This window comes from Pleurodeles waltl, chromosome 3_2 (genome assembly GCF_031143425.1).
Source record: "Pleurodeles waltl isolate 20211129_DDA chromosome 3_2, aPleWal1.hap1.20221129, whole genome shotgun sequence".
Classification (NCBI taxonomy): Eukaryota; Metazoa; Chordata; class Amphibia; order Caudata; family Salamandridae; genus Pleurodeles; species Pleurodeles waltl.
In genome coordinates, this window is record NC_090441.1 from 155,802,710 (window position 1) to 155,820,882 (window position 18,173).

Sequence of the window (18,173 nt, forward strand, 5' to 3'; positions counted from 1 at the left end):
CATGCTTTTTAGATATTGTTGCAGTTCAACAGCATATGTTGTATCTAATACATGAAAATACCTTGGATCATTCTTACATTTCTGTAAGTCCTTATCAAGAGAGCTCTCCTTTCTCAGATTGTTCACCAGTTTGTTTCTTTCAAGATGACAGTTGCGGATTGTTTTCACCAGACCTAGCGTCAACAGTCAATATGATTTATTTAGATTTTTGTGCCCTGCAATGCCATTCGAAGACAATAAGGGCCATATTTGTGGCAAAGGGCGCAGTGCAGCTGAGCAAGTCTCCTTGCGGCGCTGCACTGCATCACTGGGAAGGTGCAGGAATGCACCATATTTAAGGCATACCGTGCATTCCTGTCCTTTCCCCTGCACTGGCGCACAATGGGCTGCCTAGCGCCAACGTAGGCACCTTTGCACCATGGTGCACGGGTGCCTGAGTTGCATGCAGGATTGTTTTTGGGAATGGAGGAGCACCTTCCTGCACAAACACAATCCTTAGAGGCATAGTCCTCTATCTATGTGTGCTGCAGAATGCAGCACTCAAAGAAAGAGGAAGCAATGAGGAGAACTAAAAATATTTCTCCTCGTTAATTAACGCATCTGCTGGGAGGCGTATCTTTTAGGCACATTCCCAGGTTTACCAGGTTTTGTAAATCTGGGAATGCATCACAAACCTTGGGATGTGTGTGTGAACACCCACGGAGCACTTTCCCAGGGCAGAGTAAGGCAATGCAGTGATTTCCACTGCCTTGTCTTACTCCATATTTTTGGAGCCAATCAAAGCCATGCAAAGTGGCTTTGCACAGCTTCAAAAATATGACTTAAGGTTTGCGTCATGCATTTACCATGTTGTGTGGTGCAATCATGACAGTAAACACTCATAGGTATGCTCTTAAATGTATTTGTATAGTGTGCTTCATCAAGCCTGTCGCTGATTCCATGCCAATAATTCATTATTCTTTGATAATCTTTCAATAAAATATATATGTGAGATCCACCCTAAGCACAGTATGTACTCCACCCCTTGGGAGACCTCACCAGTTTTTCTGAGTACTCTATTTAGCCCTCTGGAGTCGCTTGACTTCTTTTTTCCTGTAGAACCTCATGGCCATAGAGCATCGTAGGCTAGTCATATTTATATTATATGTTTCTTTCAAAACCTCCAATGATTTGAAACTCAATTCATAGCCCAGTCTTTTCAAAGCTCCTGCAGTGCTTGTGCTCTCTGCTCAAGTGCCACAGGATGGCTATTAACATTTAAATTGATTTTAAAAATCACTCCTAGGCAAGTATGTTAGTTCACACACTCTAATTGTTGTCCTTTCAGCATCTATCTGTTCCCTTTCACATTTACCTTTTAGTACAAACCGTACATTTTGTTTTTGCTACTTTGAAGATTGATTCACTCACTTTACAACAATCATCACATTCATTCAGTTGCACCTGAAAGCCTGTGAGACTACAATGCATTACAACAGCATAATTTGCTTAACAAAAATGTAATACATTCTTCCCCTAATCTTGGTGGGAGTAGGCATACAGAGATCAGCACTTGAGAGGTGTTCACTACGTAGGTCAGGGGATCGCTGTATGTTATGTGTTACATCACATACAATATTGCAAACACAGCATAAATGTAAACACCACATTAAACCAGACATTGCACAGAGATGGGGCTCGGAACCACTCGACCCAGCAAGATTGGGTATTAGGGATGGAATTCTATAAACTTCTGGAAAAGGAAATCTAAAAAGGGTGTGGTTTTATGAACAAACTTGAGGAAAAAATGGGGAGGATTGGAGGTGATGGGGGAGAAATGGAAAGACAATGAATGAAGGAGTGATTCGGAATTTGACTCCCTCTCATCGGGAGTAATTGGACTGGAACCAACACATTGCACACTAGGGGAGTACTCAAGGAATCCGAATGGAAAGGAAAAGGTGGATGGGGTGAAATCTTGTTGTGAGGTCAGGGTGGGTGGTGGGGGGTGGATGTCATGTGGACTATATTACATATGTTTGTTGCAAGCAAAAAGATTTTTTTTTTAAATTCATAGCAAAAAATATAACCACCACATTATGAGGCAAATCAAGGTACATAGATGTGGCATTATGAGTATAAAATACACACTTACTCTGTGATCTTCTGGTTGGGTTGCGATGTTGTTGTACCTCAAAGTTCTCAACCTTGCTGTAGTGACAAACAACACATGTAATAAATGTCAGGCTCTGAAACTTTGAGAGACACACAAACTTTTGTACAACTAATTCGAAGTCTATTCATCTATGGAGCTTTGGTAACACTTGCAGACCCATATGTCATGCCTAGAATACATTCTTAAATTGAATTATGATAGAGAACAAAATGTACAGAGGCACAAAGTAGATGAGAGCGAACATAAGCATGATGGGGAAGCGAGCAGACTATAAACATCAATCACACAGAGACTGACTTCCTTAATATCATTTTATATGAAATACGGCATGGTGCCGCAGCACCTGAGGAATTACAAAATAAATCCCAGGAGACTGAGCTCCCATCCTGCAGCATTCACAATCAGAAGTGAGGGTGAGAATTGGTGGACAAATGAATCAGTCAGACTTTTAGCACTAGTGAAAAGAAGCTCATTTACACTATGGATAAAGATGCTTAGTGTGTTATTCCAACAAAAGGCAGATATTAACCAATGATCTTTATACATCCTGCTTGTCCAACCTCCCCACCCGGTATAACAAAGAGATCTTTATCAACAGAGAATCAAAATGTCTTCTCTACAAAAATATATTCTGGTGCGTTGAGACCTAAATGTAAAACTAAACACAGACTAAGACTAGCTACCCAGTCAACAAGAAGTGCCAAAGCCAATATGTGCGGCCTTGGCTCCCCTCGCTGAGCCTTGTTAGGCCCTGGGGCTCGTATCCCCCAGGGTTACTATTAACTTTAAAGGGAAGGGGAAGGTGCCATGCGCCCCTCCCCCCCAAACCTTTTCTGGCCCCGGGAATCCCATCCCCTGGGCCTGCATTTCTCAAAGGTGAAAAGCAGTTGTGCTCACACTAAGAAACATGTCACATAAAACGGCAGAGACAGCACGAGTGAGGGAAGACAGACAGACGAGACAGCAGAGTGCAAGCCCACAGGGAGGAAGGATAGTGGTGGAGAGAAAAGTGAGACCCCATAGGAAGGATATGTAGGTAAGAGGCAGAGATGAGAACCTGACCGGGAGGGGAAAGGGGAGGCGGGTGTGGAGCCAGACAGAGAGAGAAAGAGACACTGAAAGAGAGAGGGAGGGGGAGAAGGAGGGCGAGGAGACTGAATGATAGAGCCAGGAGAGCAGAGAGCATGAACCAAGCAGAGTGGTAAAGAGATGGCAGGGCAGGGAAAAAGAGAGAGGAGGCTCAAGACAGAGTAGGAAAGGGAGAAAGACAGTGAGAGTGGGAGAGAGATAGAGAGAGGGAGAGGGAGAGAGAGAGAGAAGGAGTGAAAGAGAGATAGAGCAAGGGAGAAAGACTGAGAGAGAGAGAGATGGAGAGACCGAGAGACTAAAGACAGATGGACAGGATATTAATTGTCTGTTCAGAGGGCTCCAAAATGTACCTTTCTCTTCTATGGCTGTCCCAAGTTCAGGGGAAATCAAGGACACTTTATATACAGTTCTTCTCTTTACCTTGGGATCACGTGACTGATGATAAAAGGCGTGGATTGGCTAATGGCGGTCCAATCAGGGGTACCACAGCACAACAAAGACTTCAAGGCCGCAATGATGACATTTCATCAAATGAAATAACTGCATACATAAATTTGCCAAGATATGAAGGGTTCAAAATTTACATATTTTGCCTTTTAAGGATTTCTAGACTGTTTCCTAAGTCTAGCGCTTCAGAATCTCTCGTGTGTGAAAACGCACTGCAGCTGAACCTCAAATATCAGAACGGCAGACCACAGGATGTGGGCTCAAAGCTGCCCTTTCAAGTAAAGCAACCTTGCAAATGTCGCTATTCTGAGACCCTGAAGGTCAAAAGCCCACATTACCTCAAGATTCATGTTTGTGTATATAACTTGGGGACCCTGTTGTAAGCAAATAAGAAGGCCCTTTGTACTTGGTTAGGCTGTTCTATTCTTTAAGTCTTTGGGCCTGATTTAGATCTTGGCAGAGGGGAATACTTCTCACCAATGTGGTGGATATACCGTCCGCCCTATTATGATCCCATTATATCCTATGAGGATCATAATATGGCGGACGGGATTTCCGTCACGATTGTGACAGAGTATTGAGATCTAAATCAGGCCCTTTGTTTTTAAATTTACATATCAAAGGAACCAAACTGAAGAGAGAGAGAAAAATGAACATAAGAGGCACAGAATGTTATATGGTAAGTCTTGTAGACAGCACATTAAACCATATGTTCTGTTCTGTGCAGTGACATTATGAGCCTTTAAGTGTAGTGCTGGAAGGCGTGGCCAGCCGCGCAAGATGGCGAACGGGCTTTGAGATCACTCCATCAGGCCATGCACGATCCTGCAAAACCTGCTGCCATCCCTCTTTCAGGAGGACCCGAGTCCACAAGGCCCGGATGGTGGACACAGTGGAGGCCCATTTGGCTTCCCGCAGATCAGAAACGCTGCCTAAGAGGGGTGACCTGCTCGGGCCTGGAGACTGGCGCCCCTGCACACGTGGCCATGGGCGGGCAGCAGGAGTGAGCCCTGGCACGGAAAGTGAGCCAACCGCTGCCAGCCTGTGTACAGACACACTAGTCTACCTCCGGTGCTCTGATCGCTGAGAGCGATGCAGCAGAAGGCTGTGAGGAGATGAGGGGAAATAGAAGGCAAGAGACCCATCTGAAGAACGCAACGCTGAAATAGGCCGCCGTGCAAGACTACATTACGGGGGCGTGGGTACCGCCCACAGAAAAATGGGGTGTTTCACACCTCATTCGTGTGCTACCAATGCGGCCCCCACTTTTTTTTTCTTCCCTCCTTCCATTTGTTTAGCGCCCTACCCCCATTCCACATCGGAAACACACTGGGGCTCAAGTAGAAAGCGGGCCTCCCCCTTTCAAGACTGTTGCAGGGCTGCGGTGAGGAGTGATGTCACAGGGGTAGCACTTCTTTTCTTTCCACCCCCTGCAAAGCGATCAAGTGCCTGGACGCCTCATCTGTGGCAACAATGGGGACACACGTGGCCAGTGGCACTGTATGACGATTGCTTCGTGCCAGAGGCCCCCATAAAGCGACAACACTCCTGTGGCCCCTCCACTGCGTGAGGCGCCAAGGAGAGGTGACGAGTGCCCCTGCCAACACAGAGAGGGACTCGGGACTGCTTGTGCCCCCTTCGTGTCAGGGAATAGGGGAGTGGTGGGTCCTGCACTGGATCTACGCTGCCATACGCTATAACATTGCGGTGGCGCGCAATACAGAAGAACCACCTAAGAACAATGATCATACGCCACTGCTCTGGTCCTGGAGGCTCTACGAGGCTCTACCCGCTCCCTCTGACCCCTGTAGGGCATAAGCATTGCATCCACAAGGGCTGACTGTGTCACAGTAAAGTTGGCAAAAAGGTGGGTCAACAGGCCCCTGAATACAAAGCATCACCACCATTGTCAAGCAGGGCATTGATCAGTGCCACCACATGCCCGCTGACTCATCAAAAATGGGCTGCAGGGGCAGACTGGGACCTTCATCACAGCGATCAGGCAGCGTGAACACCCCGGACCCTGGGGTGAATGATCCCCACCTCCCTCACACCGACAATGCCTTCCACCACAGAAGCCAAACTATACCATAACGGCCACCAAATAAGAACTCAGTGCTAAGGTGGGCACAGTGGTAACAGAGCTTGGACTCCTGTGAGCTGACCAGCAGAAACTGATGGGCAAAGTCGCCCAGGCGGAACGCAGCGTTGCTGGAATCTGCCTAACTGTCCAAGAGCTGGAAGGACACGTACACTCCCTTACCACCAAAGTGCATGAGCTGGAGGCCAGAGCTGAAGATTCCAAAGGAAGGCCCCATCTGAACAGTATCCGCATTATGGGATTTCCGGAGGGTGCAGAAGGCACTGACCCTACAACAGTCTTTGAACAATGGTTATTGCAAAAGGTGGCCCTAGATCAGCGGTCAGCATACTTTCTAGTGGAGAGTGCTCACAGAGTATCAGCACGGCACCGCCCACCGGGGTTTTCTCCCAACACCTCTGGTTGCACGCATTCTGAATTACAGAAACAAAGAAGTTCTCCTATGAGCTGCTTGGGCAGCATCTTCACTCCACCATGACATTGCCAGGGTATACCTCTTCCCGGATTATACCCTATCGGTACAGCTCTGCAAGGTCTCCTTCCTCGGAGTGAAGCTCAAATTGCAACAGGCAGGCCTACGCCACTCCCTTCTTTTCCCAGCGAACCTGAAGGTAATAGCTAGTAACAAGACCATTTTATTTACTGAAATGTCAGATGCCTGGGATTGGGTGGAACAGCGCCGCTATGAAGCTTCTTTGCGTTCCTCCCTGGAGCGCCAGCATCGCAGTACCAAGAACACAAACAAAAGGAGACAAGTGCCTCGCTGCCGCCTGAAAGCCCCGGTACACGTGGCGCCCTCGCAAGCCAAGGAAGAACAGGCCCAGGCACTGACCGCTGGGGTTACCTTATGGGCGGGTAGACGCTCACCACAGGACTTTTGTCCGGACACTGACATGGCTGAATCTGCCTCCATTCACTTTGAAGACAGCATGACTTTTCAACTATTGCCTAATGAGACGCTCCAAATGGCAGATGAGATTCTGTGATACTCAAACCTGTGGAGGTAGATGTGCTTATAATCAACACTATTTCTTCCTGTGGTTATAGGTGGGGTTGAGATATATGAGTGTCTGCAGTGAGTGATCATCTACACAACATGGGTTCCTCGGCTCATAGTTCGCCTGTTTGCTGCAACCCACAATAGCAGCAGTGATATACATCCTCAACAGGGCTAGACACACCCCTAGTAGTTTGACTCCTAGCCAGGAAGGTCAGCATAGGAGAACGCCAACCATGGATTATAATTTTACTTATTTGGGTGGCCTCAGGTTCCAGGGTTGCCCTGGACTGGAAGTTGGGAGTTCAGGTTATATGAACAGTTAAAATATGTGATCTGCTTTCAACCTTTTTTTCAGGTCTATCATAGGTTTTACAACATGGGCCGGTGTCACAAAGGCACAGATATGGCCTCAACCGGGGCACACCTTACTTACTGGGCAGATCACTAGGCTCAAGATAATTATGTGGAACATCCAGAGCTGGTCACCACTAGAAAGAGGCACTCCATGCAGCGATATTTAAGAAGGAGAGGTGTATAAATAGCCTTTTTCCAAGAGAGACATGTGATGAGGGGAGGAAGTTCACTTGCAGAGGCGATGAAGGGGTCAATGCTATTCCACCACATATTCTGGCTTCGCACAAATGGCCTTAATCTGGATGTCCCCAGAAGTCCCCTTTCACCTCCTGTAAATAGACATGGACCCTGAGGGCAGATATGTGTTTGCTGAGGGCCCCCTGGATGGAAAGGCCATGTTACTGGGCAGTATATACACCCTTAATATGGCGCAATCAGCCTTTTTCTCTAAACTCTCCACAACATTAATACCCTTGACTCGCATCCCTTGGATACTAGGGGACGACTTTAACTGTATACTTGATCCACAATTAGAGAGCTCGCACCCTCCCCTCCCTGGCTTCCCAGCTGTGTCGGCAGCTGCATTATTCTCTCAGTGGCTTCAGAATTGGTCACTCCTAGACTGCTGGAGATCCCTATACCTGAATACGACTGATTTTTCATATTACCTGGCTGTACATGACTTACATGTCAGGCTAGATAGGATCTTATGCGACCCCGTAACCTGCCTTCTAGCAACTGCGGTGGAATATCTGGGTAGGACCTTCTCCGACCACAACTCAATGCAACTATAGCTAGAATATAGGAGCTGTCCAGCCGCCAGTCCCCACCCGGAGGCTGCAGACGGCCTTATTAGAAGAGCAGGCTTTTTGAGACGCGACAAATTACACACTGAGTCACTATTTCACTGACAATTGGAGCACATCCAGGTCTAAGCTTACTGATTGGGAAGCAATGAAGGTAGTACTACATGGCCACTTTATATGCACAGTAGTGGGAGTGAGGGCAACGATACACAGAGACCAGACACAGACAGAAACATCATTGAAATCCCTAGCAACTACTGCTAGAGATGACCCTGTAGTGCAGGCTGGCCTAAATACAGCACTAGCCACACACACAATTAGTGGAGCAAATACATGGTGTCAACTTCAGGTTGTATCAGGCCAAAATACATGCCGAAGGCGTCAAGGCCGGGCACCTGTTGGCCTGGTTGCTATGTAGTGCCAACCCGCAACACCCATTTTGCGAATCCGCATGTCTCCAACAGAGTTTGCCCTCCAACAGGTACAAATACATGAAGCATTCACAGCACAATAGTGTGCAGTTTATGATCCCCCTTGAGTGGCCTGACAGGACAACATATGCAGTTTCCTAGAGGAGGTCGAAATCCCCACCTTAACCCCATTAGAGAGCGGCGACTTCAACACTCCTCTCACGATACAGGAAATTAGGGGATCGATTCACGGAGCAGCCACCAATAACACACCGAGATTAGATGGGCTCCCTATTGAATTTTATAAAGCGTTTGAGCACTAACTTCCCCCTAGATTACTTGAACTTTATCAACTAGCGGGAGACGAGGGTCACCTGCCGAAAAGCATGCAGGAGTCGCTATTAGTCTCCCTTCCCAAACCGGGTAAGGACCTGGCAGATTTTGCTTCCTACCACCTTCTGTCCATCTTAGGGTCCGATGACAAGGCACTGAGTAAGATTTTAGCAGGCCGCCTCTAAGGACTCATGAAAAGACTGGTGCATCCGGACCAGAATGGGTTCATTCCCAGAGGATTCACTACACTGAACATATGCAGACTATACAGAGCAATGGAGCTGGCCCCAACCTGCTGGCCATTCACCACATGCCTGGTCCTAGATTTAGAGAAGGCATTTTATATAGTAGAATGGGAATACCTCGTCTCCACGTTGACGGTGTTTGGGATGGGGGGAGGCCACAGGCTTTGATATGACTGCTGTTTGTAGAGCCACAGATGAGGGTCTGGATAGGACATTGCATCTCCCTCTGTTCCAAGTAAAATGAGGGACGCGGCAAGGATGCTCGCAGTCGCTTCTATTATGTTACCTCTAGCCATGGAGCCTCTGGCTCGAAAGCTACGCCAGCTGGGGGGAGAGTGGGGTATCCCGGTGTTAGGAGAAATCCATGTAATACCCCTAAATGCAGAATATGCCCCGATTTATATCCGGGACATCAGTAATGGTAATCAGACCCTTCTGCAGGATTTTCACACAGTCTGGGCTGCAGATGCACTGGGCCCTGGGATAGATTTTCTATCTTATCCCTGTTTATTATGACACCTAATATTGGTGAGTGTAACTAATGTAGTGTAGGGTGGCACAATCACCCTGCTATAGGTTGAATGCTCAGGGTTCATTGACACAGTACATTTTGAATATGCCCACTGAGGCTGGATTGTGTCGCTCAATGTATTTAGCCCACTGGTGCATAATTGAAATTCTTCTTTAAGTTGCACATGAGGATTTTGGAATACAATGAATTGTTATTTATTTGAAGAGAAGCTAACTAGGATGTTCCTTTGCCATTGCAGGCTACTTTTGTATTATGCAGTGATCTTTCTCCTAAATGAGAGTTTCTGGGGGCCTGAATAACACACTAAAATAATGATAGAATTACTTTATAATAGGCATTTATGGAGATCTAATATGCACATTGTCTCTCGCTGTCGCATAATATTAAACATTTCTCCCTGCAAGTGTTCTTTTGATTTTGTTATATTATGTTGTGCGGCTGAAATTACTGTTGACCTGATAGCGTTATACTCAATAATTGTTTGATGTTTTAAGATGATTATTGAAAGGTTAGGATGGCTGCCCTATCCTCTGAGAAAGAAAGGGAACACCTTGGGTGTTTAAGAAGTGTATGGAAGGTGAGCAATCCACCTGTGATCAAGGCATTGTACGCTCAATCGTGTTGGGTTTGCCATCAGGTAAACTGCTGTTTACGATGGGTTAGTGGACTATTAAAGGTCTAGATTATCAGCATGCTGCTCGAGTGAATGTGATATGTGATTTATTCCATTTGCCAGACCGTCTGCGAGAGAGAGTGCTGAGAGATAGTGATGGGGTGCACCACTACCATTGGACTCTGCGGCTGTGGGAGCCCGAGAGATGTTGCTGTCCTATATATATAGATATATATATATATATATGTATATATATATATATATGGGACAGCATCTTGTGGGTTCATGAGGATCCTGATGAAGCAGCCAAATCTGCAGTAGTCATGGCTTCTGTTGCAGCAATTACTCGTTCTCATTCGAGATTGGATGATGAGACACTGGCTGCCGTGAAAGCTCCGGCTGACGGCAAGCCATTACCAAAAGCATATACAGCAAAAAATTCCTACTATCTCAGTGCCTAAAACATTGCATTTTCAAAATTTCCAGGAATGGGAGATCCTGTGGACTCTACACAGCATTCGCCGTACTTACACATACCCTAGAGCCTGAAATATGTGCCTTTTGTGGGTGTTTCTTTGTTGCTCCAGGGGGACTCTGTAGGGCTCTTACCATGAGCTTTGAGCTGCACCGTCCGAGAGTTCTTGATTAGTTTTATGCAGGGGGATTCCTTAGAAAACTTATCATTGAGTTTATAAGCAGTATAGTGTGTTGTTCCTGAGTTGCTCCTGGGTGGATCCCTAGTCCTTCTACGGGTTGTTCCTGCATTAACTCCATAGACTACTGGTGTTTGTAAGCTGAGGACTCTGTGGGGAGCTCCTACGTTCTGTCTGGGTTATCACAACCTTCATCTCTTTTATTTGTGTTCGATAATATGCCTTTCTAGATAATACAAACACTAACATCTTTAAAATATATAACATTTTTAAATTAAAACATTTAAAAATCGTGCCTCTTTCTGTTCTCTCTTTTTTTCGAATGCATGCAACCCCACAATCAATACTGTACTTACATTAGTAAAACACTCCCTCCGATGTCAGTTTGGAGCTAAGTGCAAATAAAATGTTTGAAAGTGCCAAAAAATATGTAATTACTTTCCCAGTAAAGTTTAGAATGGCCTGCATTATAGAGAGATATACTAGAATTTATATCAATGAGACGAGGAATAAACGTAATACGCCATAGGCTGCAGGGGATGGAAGGTTTAAAACATTTTTAGGTGTCCTTCTAATAGCTTTTACGCCTTAGAAAGTGCAAAAAAACAACACAGTCTATCTTCCCTCTCAATATCGACGGTAAAATATATTAAAATATTAAAACATACGTTAAAGTACAAGATGGGCGAGACTGCAATATGCTGTTATTCTTCAGTACAGCCCCAATACCTATAAAATGTTCCAGAAATATAAAGAGGTGAACTAGAATCATAGGGCCAAATGTACAAAGCCTGTTTGCATTTCTTAACGGTTTCAATCAGTATTTTGGACTGTTAAGAAATGCAAATTGGGCTTTTCTAATGTACAAAGCCTTTTAAGGAATCGCAAATTGCGATTTCCAAAACAGGAAATGCAAATAGGGATTTCCTATTTGCATTTCCTATTCTGATGTACCATACATTTCCAAAATGCGATTTGAGCTTTTTTAGAGATGCAGTTACCACCGACTTGAAGTCAGTGGTAACAAGGTGGAATTTAAAATAAGCATTTGCAATGCAATGGGTCTCGCACTTGCTCGAGTTAGAGCTATAAGTGTTGTAAACTCCTAACCGGACTTTTCTTGCCACATAAACTGAAAATGAAAAGATAAACAGTTCCACATAAGCGAGCCTACGGCCGCCATGAGCGCGAAGCAAACACCACAAAAGGAAACAGAAGTTAGCTTGCAGTGAAACGTGTCTTCAAAAGTGCAATTATCCATGTAACTGGCAAAAGTGAAATTATCTACGTAACAGGATCGATGTCATGCAAAATGCGTGACTACTGCCCAGCGAGATTGCACTGCCCACGAAACAAAGAGAAAAAGTAGTCCAGCAACCGTATGGAAAATATGGAGCCTCGTATGTTTTCAGTAGTTGACCGGTGAGCTCGAGGAGGGCTAAACACCGGAAAAGGCATGACATATGCATGCCTTTCTCTAATCAAGTCAAGCGAATATTAAGAGGCAAGCCCACAAACCAACCAAAATGATGTGCGTGGTTACAAGCCTGTAGAGAGATAACAACAGGGACAGAGCACTTTGCGCGCTCGATCCGAAAAAGCACACCAAGTTTTTTTTTAACTGCAAAAGAGCACACACGCCCCTTAGGGATATGTGTGCTCTACAGGTGAACCCCCTATTTTTGAGGTGCACCAAGGGGGACCATTTTCCCATTGCCATCCCTGCTTTAGCTTTTCCTAAAAAGCGATTTCTTAATAAGAAATCCCTATTTAGGAAATGCAAAACTGGTCCACTGACTAAAATGCAATGGGATTTCTGAATACCGATTTCCCAGTAGTGATACTTTGCAAGAATCGCTATTAGGAAATCATATCTTTGTAGATAGCATTTTGCATTTCTTAAAAAGTTATTTCTATGAAGTCGCTAGTTAAGAAATGCAAAATTGCATTTTCGTATATCTGGCCCTTAGTGAGCTGTTACTAATAAAAAACGTTAAATGTTCTTAGTTGTCCCACTCTCTTATGAATTAATGTACAATGTTTAGAGATGTCTTCATTTTATTTTGAGACCTATGTATAAATTTAGCACATTGTGAGAGACCAAGGGTAAGAATATTAAAATTCTCTTAGATATCTCCCTCTCTGTGTAGTTCCTCAGTTGTATTTAAACAGTATGTGCAAAATACAACCAGGTACAATACTGTGATAGGAACTGCTTGCAGAAGAGACAGTTTTGAAAAGTAACAACTTCTTATTTCGTCTTAAATTTCAATGTAATCAATTAGGGTACTTGTGCAAATCTTATTTTCTTTAACCATATTCTAGTTTTCCTGTCCTCCATTTTTAGGTCGAGAGCGCAAGTGCTCTGGCCTGGTATAATCTATCTGTGGGCTTTTAACCACGCCCACTGCACGCTCATCACTATCACTTGTTCATGGGCTTGCCTTTCAAAAATCCTTTGTTATCATTGGTAAATAATTTACGTTTGTGCCTCCTTGGGGCAGTTTTGTTACCGTCTTGGACACCGACCCTGTTACATGGATAACTGCATGATTGCTGATATGTCTGACTGGGAGCAAACTTCTTTTTCCTTTTGTGTCTCTCCTTTGTGCTCATGCTCATGGCGGCCGTGGCACTTTGAACTGGATTGCTTATGTGAACTGTGGCAAGAAAAGTCCAGTTAGGATTTTACAACTATAATAGCTCTATATCGAGCAAATGCGGGACCCATTCCATTGCAAATGCTTGTTATATATGGTTGCAGTTCAACAGCACATGTTATATCTAATACATGAAAATACCTTGGATCATTCTTACATTTCTGTAAGTCCTTATCAAGAGAACTCTCCTTTCTCAGATTGTTCACCAGTTTGTTTCTTTCAAGATGACAGTTGCGGATTGTTTTCACCAGACCTAGCGTCAACAGTCAATATGATTTATTTCGATTTTTGTGCCCTGCAATGCCATTCGAAGACAATAAGGGCCATATTTGTGGCAAAGGGCGCAGTGCAGCTGAGCAAGTCTCCTTGCGGCGCTGCACTGCATCACTGGGAAGGTGCAGGAATGCACCATATTTAAGGCATACCGTGCATTCCTGTCCTTTCCCCTGCACTGGCGCACAATGGGCTGCCTACCGCCAACGTAGGCACTCTTGCACCATGGTGCAAGGGTGCCTGAGTTGCATGCAGGATTGTTTTTGGGAATGAAGGAGCACCTTCCTGCACAAACACAATCCTTAGAGGCATAGTTCTCTATGTATGTGTGCTGCAGAATGCAGCACTCGAAGAAAGAGGAAGCAATGAGGAGAAATACAAATATTTCTCCTCTTAATTAACGCATCTGCTGGGAGGCGTATCTTTTAGGCACATTCCCAGGTTTACCAGGTTTTGTAAATCTGGAATGCATCAAAAACCTTGGGATGTATGTGTGAACACCCACGGAGCACTTTCCCAGGGCAGAGTAAGGCAATGCAGCGATTTCCACTGCCTTGTCTTACTCCATATTTTTGGAGCCAATCAAAGCCACGCAAAGTGGCTTTGCACGTCTTCAAAAATATGACTTAAGGTTTGCGTCATGCATGTAACATGTTGTGTTGTGCACTCATGACAGTAAACACTCATAGGTATGCTCTTAAATGTATTTGTATAGTGTGCTTCATCAAGCCTGTCGCTGATTCAGTGATACCATGCCAATAATTGATTATTCTTTGATAATCTTTCAATAAAATATATAAAGCAGTTGCACCCTAAGCACAGTATGTACTCTACCCCTTGGGAGACCTCACCAGTTTTTCTGAGTACTCTATTTACCCTTCTGGAGTCGCTTGACTTCTTTTTTCCTGTAGCACCTCACGGCCATAGAGCATCATAGGCTATTTCTATTTATATTATATGTTTCTTCCAAAAACCTCCAGTGATTTGAAACTCAATTCATAGCCCATTCTTTTCAAAGCTCCTGCAGTGCTTGTGCTCTCTGCTCAAGTGCCACAGGATGGCTATTAACATTTAAATGTATTTTAAAAATCACTCCTAGGCAAGTATGTTAGTTCACACACTCTAATTGTTGTCATTTCAGCATCTATCTCTTCCCTTTCACACTTACCTTTTAGTACAAACCGTACTTTGAAGATTGATTCACTCACTTTACAACAATCATCAAATTCATTCAGTAGCACCTGAAAGCCTGTGAGAGTAAAATCCATTAAAACAGCATCATTTGCTTACCAAAATTGTAATAAATTCTTCCCCTAATCTTGGTGGGAGTAGGCATACAGAGATCAGCACTTGAGAGGTGTTCACTACGTAGGTCGGGGGATCGCTGTATGTCGCTGTATGTTATGTGTTACATCACATACAATATTGCAAACACAGCATAAATGTAAACACCACATTAAACCAGACATTGCACAGAGATGGGGCTCGGAACCACTCGACCCAGCAAGATTGGGAATTAGGGATGGAATTCTATAAACTGCTGGAAAAGGAAATATAAAAAGGGTGTGGTTTTATGAACAAACTTGAGGAAAAAATGGGGAGGATTGGAGGTGATGGGGGAGAAATGGAAAGACAATGAATGAAGGAGTGATTCGGAATTTGACTCCCTCTCATCGGGAGTAATTGGACTGGAACCAACACATTGCACACTAGGGGAGTAGTCAAGGAATCCGAATGGAAAGGAAAAGGTGGATGGGATGAAACCTTGTTGTGAGGTCAGGGTGGGTGGTGGATATCGTGTGGACTATATTACAAATGTTTGTTGCAAGCAAAATGATAAAAAAAAAAAAATCATACCAAAAAATATAACCACCACCTTATGAGGCAAATCAAGGTACATAGATGTGGCGTTATGAGTATAAAATACACACTTACTCTGCGATCTTCTGGTTGGGTTGCGATGTTGTTGTACCTCAAAGTTCTCAACCTTGCTGTAATGACAAACAACACACGTAATAAATGTCAGGCTCTGAAACTTTGAGAGACACACAAACTTTTGTACAACTAATTCGAAGTCTATTCATCTATGGAGCTTTGGTAACACTTGCAGACCCATATGTCATGCCTAGAATACATTCTTAAATTGAATTATGATAGAGAACAAAATATACAGAGGCACAAAGTAGATGAGAGAGAACATAAGCATGATGGGGAAGCGAGCAGACTATAAACATCAATCACACAGAGACTGACTTCCTTAATATCATTTTATATGAAATACGTCATGGTGCCGCAGCATCTGAGGAATTACAAAGCAAATCCCAGGAGACTGAGCTCCCGTCTTGCAGCATTCACAATCAGAAGTGAGAGTGAGAATTGGTGGACAAATGAATCAGTCAGACTTTTAGCACTAGTGAAAAGAAGCTCATTTACACTATGGATAAAGATGCTTAGTGTGTTATTCCAACAAAAGGCAGATATTAACCAATGATCTTTAGACATCCTGCTTGTCCAACCTCCCCACCCGGTATAACAAAGAGATCTTTATCAACAGAGAATCAAAATGTCTTCACTACAAAAATATTCTGGTGCGTTGAGACCTAAATGTAAAACTAAACACAGAATAAAACTAGCTACCCATTCAACAAGAAGTGCCAAAGCCAATATGTCCGGTCGGGAAAGGGGAGGCGGATGTGGAGCCAGACAGAGAGAGAAAGAGACACTGAAAGAGAGAGGGAGGGAGAGAAGGAGGGTGAGGAGACGGAATGATAGAGCCAGGAGAGCAGAGAGCATGAACCAAGCAGAGTGGTAAAGAGATGGCAGGGCAGGGAAAAAGAGAGAGGAGGCTCAAGACAGAGTGAGAAAGGGAGAAAGACAGTGAGAGTGAAACAGAGATAGAGAGAGGGAGAGAGAGAGAGAGAGAGAGGAGGAGTGAAAGAGAGATAGAGCAAGGGAGAAAGACTGAGAGAGAGAGATAGAGAGACCGAGAGACTAAAGACAGATGGACAGGATAATAATTGTCTGTTCAGAGGGCTCCAAAATGTACCTTTCTCTTCTATAGCTGTCCCAAGTTCAGGGGAAATCAAGGACACTTTATATACAGTTCTTCTCTTTAACTTGGAATCACGTGACTGATGATAAAAGGCGTGGATTGGCTAATGGTGGTCCAATCAGGGGTACCACAGCACAACAAAGACTTCAAGGCCGCAATGATGACATTTCATCAAATGAAATAACTGCATACATAAATTTGCCAAGATATGAAGGGTTCAAAATTGACATATTTTGCCTTTTAAGGATTTCTAGACTGTTTCCTAAGTCTAGCACTTCAGAATCTCTCGTGTGTGAAAACACACTGCAGCTGAACCTCAAATATCAGAACGGCAGAGCGCAGGATGTGGGCTCAAAGCTGCCCTTTCAAGTAAAGCAACCTTGCAAATGTCGCTATTCTGAGGCCCTGAAGGTCAAAAGCCCACATTACCTTAAGATTCATGTTTGTGTATATAACTTGGGGACCCTGTTGTAAGCAAATAAGAAGGCCCTTTGTACTTGGTTAGGCTGTTCTATTCTTTAAGTCTTTGGGCCTGATTTAGATCTTGTCGGAGGGGAATACTTCTAACCAATGTGGTGGATATACTGTCCGCCGTATTATGATCCCATTATATCCTATGGGGATCATAATATGGCGGACGGGATTTCCGTCACAATTGTGACAGAGTATTGAGATCTAAATCAGACCCTTTGTTTTTTAATTTACATATCAAAGGAACCAAACTGAAGAGAGAGAGAAAAATGAACATAAGAGGCACAGAATGTTATATGGTAAGTCTTGTAGACAGCACATTAAACCATATGTTCTGTTCTGTGCAGTGACATTATGAGCCTTTAAGTGTAGTGCTGGAAGGCGTGGCCAGTGCGAAAGATGGCGAACGGGCTTTGAGATCACTCCATCAGGCCATGCACGATCCTGCAAAACCTGCTGCCATCCCTCTTTCAGGAGGACCCGAGTCCACAAGGCCCGGATGGTGGACACAGTGGGGGCCCATTTGGCTTCCCGCAGATCGGAAATGCTGCCTAAGAGCTTCCCTCCATCCATTTGTTTATCGCCTTACCCCCATTCCACATCGGAAACACACTGGGGCTCAAGTAGAAAGAGGGCCTCTCCCTTTCAAGACTGTTGCAGGGCTGCGGTGAGGAGTGATGTCACAGGGGTAGCACTTCTTTTCTTTCCACCCCCTGCAAAGCGATCAAGTGCCTGGACGCCTCATCTGTGGCAACAATGGGTACACACATGGCCAGTGGCACTGTATGATGATTGCTTCGTGCCAGAGGCCCCCATAAAGCGACAACACTACTGTGGCCCCTGCACTGCATGAGGCGCCAAGGGGAGGTGACGAGTGCCCCCCCGTGCCAACACAGAGAGGGACTCGGGACTGCTTGTGCCCCCTTCGTGTCAGGGAATAGGGGAGTGGTGGGTCCTGCACTGGATCTACGCTGCCATA

The 18,173-nt window shown here is 44.7% G+C and overlaps 1 long non-coding RNA gene across 2 annotated transcripts in view; it reads right to left on the reverse strand.

The window, feature by feature from the left end:
- Window positions 1-2,132: 2,132 nt before the first annotated feature.
- LOC138286612 (uncharacterized) overlaps window positions 2,133-18,173 on the reverse strand; it is a 41,745-nt gene continuing 25,704 nt past the window's right edge. The window contains exons 1-3 of one of the 2 annotated variants that reach the window (XR_011202022.1): window positions 16,718-16,781; window positions 15,607-15,662; window positions 2,133-2,190 (exon numbers count right to left, since the gene is read on the reverse strand). This is a non-coding gene — a long non-coding RNA (uncharacterized lncRNA). Of the gene's footprint in view, window positions 2,191-15,606; window positions 15,663-16,717; window positions 16,782-18,173 lie in introns of those variants that run through there. The other variant, XR_011202023.1, reaches the window with a different exon arrangement.